A 5,479-nucleotide genomic window follows, 5' to 3' on the forward strand; every position below is an offset into this window, starting at 1 on the left:
TCATGATAGCAGAAGCATATTTAAAGGAAGCCATGGATTGGCCAACAATCAAGTCTGAAGATGGTGTTGCACTTCAGTCTTTCACATTATTCCTTATGGGCTGTTTGAACATAATGGCAGATGTTAATTACATGGAGGACTTGGACAACATGGCTAATATAAAGGCAATGGCAAACAAACTTCCATACAGACTTATAGAATCTTGGAGAAAATTTGCCTGCAATCTCCAAGAAAGAACAAATAGAAGAGTGAAGTTTAAGGATTTTGTTGACTTTGTTGACAAGCACGAAAGATTCTATAAAACAGAAAACAAAATCACAACACACAGAAACACCAAAATCAAAGAAAGTCTTCACAACAGTCATTGTGCCCGCCAAGATGGAAAACAACAAAACCACCACGCCAAAGGCAGAACCTGTTTCAGTGGATGCTATTGCCAAACCATGTGCTAATTGTAATGGAGAGCAACAGTCTCACAATTTGTAAGGAATTTAGGAGAAAGCATCACAAGGATAAGATTGACTTCTTGAGGAGCAAGGGTCTGTGTTTTGCATGTTTGATGCACGGTCGCATTAGCAGTTGCTGGAAACAAAAGCTTCAATGTCAAGAATGCTCTAGACTGCATCCTACAGCACTACACATTGTCCATAAACTTCTGCAAAGAAACAGCCTAAGACGATTGTGAATAGCAGTACCTATTAAGCGCCCTCGTACAAACAACAGAAACCTGGGGTGTCACTGGGGCCTGTAAATAGGACTGCATCCTTTCAATAATTCCGGGATGGGTCAAGGCACAAAAAGGAACCAAGACAGTGACGACTTACTGTCCGGTTTAAAAATGCCCTGACGCCTTTTTTTAGACTGAAATAACTTACTAAAGTTTTCGTTTTGTGCCATTCAGAATGGGAGAGGGAGCCAGGAGGCGAAACAGCCGTCTTGCCAGTTCAATCCCGCACACCCTCTGACTCTCACCCTCCGTTCTGCCTTTTTATTGAAACTAACTCATCAATAACTAATCACCAGAAGACAGAAAAGCATCAACAACTAATCACCAAGAGACAGAAAACATCAATAACTCACGGTATAAAGGTCAGTTTAACTAAAGCATCAATAACTAATCACCAGGGACTCCAGCAGGCAGAAAATCATAACCCAAGGTCAGTTTAACTAAACACATCTTCAGGATACGGTGTCTGTGTGTGTGTGTGTTAAAATAACAAGTAAGTGTCTCTGTGTGTGTTAAACATTAATGAGTGTATAAAAACATGATTATGAATACACAAACTGATTACCTATCCTCAGCCCATCTTACATTTCCCCCCTGTTGTGGATTTAAAAATCATGTCCTTACGGCTTTAAGACAGATCATCATAATGAAATCATACAACAGTGTGATCATCAGTGGAGGAGCGAAAACCTCACATTAGGGAAAAATTCCCCTCCTCCCTTCCGGCGTAGAATGAGATCCTCATAATTTGATGACCATCAGGGAATAAAACTTGTCCCTGGGGTGACTTGGTGGAGGCCCTTGCCTCGTTGTAGGAGAGGACAGCCGTCCTTACCTCCCGGATCTTCGTGTATGGTGTGTGTGTGTGTGCACGTGTGTGGACAGGGGCAAGAAGTCCATGTGTTTTTACGTTTTAGTGTCCAGTTTGAGTTCGTCATTCTCAACATTAATCAGGTTGTAACGGTACATTTGGGCAACAAACCTACGATTAACCATCATCTTTGTCATAAAAATAATGCAACATGAACAGACTAAACATAACAAAATGAAAACTATAATTATCCCTATATATTGTTTTTTTAAATTCTTCATAGTGGTCATAACATCAATAATTGTTTCATTTTTATTAAAAATTTAAATGCAGTAATGTACTCCAATCAAGGCTGATATTCCTTTGTTATGTACGTCATTAATTTCCAAACAATATCTAATCTTTTTGTTCTGTGGCTTCAACATATTTATCATCTCATCAATATTAGCACCACAGAGTACTGAGTTTCGAGATCCTCACAATAGTCGTTCTCAAAATGATATTTTTTTTTTATCAATTTAGCTTTGTTAAGGTAAGATATTTTATTGACAATCTAACATTAATATGCAAAGAACATGTACATTAGTACGAAATGTAAAAAAAAATTGTGGTGGGGGGGGGGTGCGAATTGTTTTCTTCTTGGTAGGGGGGGCATGACAGGAAATAATTGAGAACCACTGGTCTAGTCACACACCAGCTCGGGTTCATTCCCTACCAGAGAAATGACATTCCATGTCCCCAGAGCTAGGCGCTTTATGTTGCCGGGGATTGGACTGCCTTTGACTGCCTCCTAGCTCAAAGGAAACCCAAATTCTTTGGTCCCGCCCACTGGTAGTGAGCCGAAGCCCTTGTATTAAATAATAAATAAATACATAAAATAAAAAAATTAATAAATTTAAAAAACGGACCGATCCACTGCTTGGGTTAGTTTGACCCACCTTGAGATCCGTTCCCACTCAGTGACAGTGTCTACAAGCCACTGCCACCAGGCCAGTGAACCGACGTCCAGGCAGTGACAAAAAACGTGATCAAATTACATTGCTCATCATAAGGTGTTTGTGAGACGCTCTTTGTATGTTTCCTCAATTAAGACCTGTTTTCCATTGGTGTATTTGAAAAAAGTGGTGAACCTGTTAAATTCACTACAAAACGTTAAGAAGATGAAAGTAATGTTTGAAGGAATATTATTTTTCTATCGACATGCCGGCGGGCGGGCACAGATAGAGAGTGATAAAGCAGCACCACCCGCGCGGGGCGTGCTGACGGAAAGGCAAGCGCTCCTCCTCTCATCGCGTCCTTATTAAGACAGAAAAAAGACGCTGTTGAATTTGACCTATTCGCAGTTCGAGCAGGTGCTTAACGCTGGAGAATATCACCACTTCGAAGTTCGAACTGCTGTTGAAACGGAGAGGTAAGTGTTTTTCGTTTGTTTTTATTCAAAACATGCCTCGAGTGCATTTGTTCATGGTTAGAGATAGTTGTGTGGAAAACACTATACAAAGTAGCACCATGGATGTGGGCCTACAACACTGGCCTAGCAAACATGTGCTCCTACATCGACATAATTGACGAGCTCCAGTTAAGCATTGAATAATTATAAAACGTCATGGTGCTTTTACTCATTTAAAGAACTAAACCGACGCGTATTTTCATCCGGTGGTCAGGTTTGCATTGAATGTGAGCACGAGGGACGCTAGCTTGTTGCGTTAGCTTTGCGGAGCTAACAGCTTGCACTTTTGTTATAGAACAACAGAATGCAAGTACCATGATAATTTCTGTCATTAATTTTTGTGTAAGACACGATGTTCACTGGTTAATTACATGATTCTTAAAGCAAAGGTTACTGTGAATGCAATTTTGGTAAGATTTTTGTAGTCACACTGCATAAATCTGTCTGTCTGTTGTTTAAACTTCAATATAAACTATTATGGTTGAAATCATTAATTGGGATGGAGGGATTGATATTTTTTTAATTTATAATTTATTTTTCTTACACTGATATTGTTAAAACTCCATTTAGCCTATAGTATTAATAATTCTCAACACAAAACTGTCTTTTTTCTTTATAGAATAAACAATGCCTTCCCTGAGATGCAGGAAGTCCCCAAAGCAGGATACTATTGAACATGCAGTCAAGGGTCTGGACAAGACTGCAGAGTTAGAAGCGAAGTATATAAACTCATTTAAAGGTATGATGTTAACGCTTTTGCTAAGATATATTATTGTTTTCTGATAACCAAGCTGACATCGTTTTTTAAGTGGTTATTTTACATTAAGAGTGTCTTGACCTTTTCTTTTGTCAGTTTCAAGTTATTTCAGTGAGCGTGAAACCTGATGGTAGGAGTTCTATCTAAATTAAGGCTGTACTTGATGACGCCCTCCGGCATTTTTATACCACAATAGACCAGTGAACAAGTCCGATATTGATAGTCTAGTGTAAAGCACGTTATACGTCACAGAGATCACGTGACGCGATCCAATATGACTGTGTATACAGTGTATGTCATTGTTATGAAACTAAATAATCTTAAAGGTTTTTTTTTACGTAACCAGGTGCCATTGACATTTGTACTTTCAGTCCTAATACATACTGGCTAATGCAATGCTGGAAAATGAATTTTGGCTGGTCTGTTCCTTTAAAATCATAAAGAAGGGCTCTGCTCTATCCCTCACAAGAAGCAATGTTTCAAACCACCCTACATTAGTATAGTGGCCCAAATGAATATGATGACTCCTTATTTGTGTGCTTAAAAATATGACGAAGCTATCTTGATTTCCCTGTTAACTAGGTCGAGGAGTATTTACCAAGGCCCCTTTCAGGAAAGACGACTTTATTCTTTATTATGGAGTACAGAGGAAAATTGATAGATTCTGATAAATCTCAACGCAGGAAGATGGATGGAAGAGGCACTGTCTTTTTGTTTGACTTCCGCCGGCAAGAAAAAACTTGGAGGTGAGGCAAAGATTGAGATGTTATCTTATTTTTGTTTTTATTTAAAAAAATAAACACATACTCATCCCATAAGTGTTTGGGGAAAAATCATTCTCTAAGCAAAAATGTATACCGTATTTTCGCACCCAAAAGACGCGCCGTGTCAAAGGGCGCAACACCTGTTGAGGCCGCTATTTCTGTCTTTGTAACATATACTGGACGCACCGCCTGACAAGACGATAGCACAGCTGCTGTTAGCATAGCATGAACTTGGCAGAGCTGCCCACACTGACACAGCCGATAGCAGCCTACTATGCCCCAATAACATGAGCAATCACCCCATTGTTGCAGCAGACGCCAAGTCTCTATTGACAATAGCTGACAATGGCTCAGGCCAATATTAGGTGCATTGGCAATAGCCTACAAAGCAACGTCAGGGGAGGGACTTGGCTGCTCACCACACTCCTTAGAGTCACGGTTTCAAAAAAAAATAAAAAACTCATCATACAAGCAAACAATGAAACATAGAAATAAGATTAACACAAACATGTATCTCTCATGCCATCAATATACCCAAAAAAAATGAAAATAATACAAAAGCCACTCAGCCTTAGCTAATTCAAGCAATGCATTCTGGGAGCAGAGACCCACAATCCCATAGCTGTTTAGAGAGATTTGCATGGCTGTTTAAAGAGATGTGCTGTTATGCTTTGGACTTTTTGTCTGTTGTCTAAACCTGGGACGTTTCTTGCTTGCAATAACATAAATGATAAGACAGACTAAAACATTGTGGACAGCTGCCCTTTGTCCAGCTTTTTCCAACACCATCACCCAAACATTATAGTCAGATGGTGTATTTGTCACGGTCGATTGTAAGCATGGACAACTCACTCTTTGCCCAGCAGGGTGTGCTAACATGCACTTCCAACAGCTCGTTGATGACAAGGGCTGATGGACGTGAGTGGTACTTTGTCCATTTAATGGACGCATCGACTGACAGGGCGCTTTG

At 39.8% G+C, this 5,479-nt stretch overlaps 1 long non-coding RNA gene across 1 annotated transcript; it reads left to right on the forward strand.

Annotated features, from left to right (window-relative positions):
• The first annotated feature begins 2,813 nt into the window (after nt 1-2,813).
• Nucleotides 2,814-4,485, forward strand: LOC148315070 (uncharacterized). The gene is made up of 3 exons (XR_015841301.1): nt 2,814-2,949; nt 3,608-3,727; nt 4,328-4,485. It is a non-coding gene; the product is annotated as an uncharacterized LOC148315070 (long non-coding RNA).
• Nucleotides 4,486-5,479: the final 994 nt, after the last annotated feature.

The sequence above is a fragment of the Idiotropiscis lumnitzeri genome, unplaced genomic scaffold (assembly GCF_059441095.1).
Source record: "Idiotropiscis lumnitzeri isolate Australia: NSW breed Sydney's pygmy pipehorse unplaced genomic scaffold, RoL_Ilum_1.0 HiC_scaffold_146, whole genome shotgun sequence".
NCBI classification, from domain to species: domain Eukaryota; kingdom Metazoa; phylum Chordata; class Actinopteri; order Syngnathiformes; family Syngnathidae; genus Idiotropiscis; species Idiotropiscis lumnitzeri.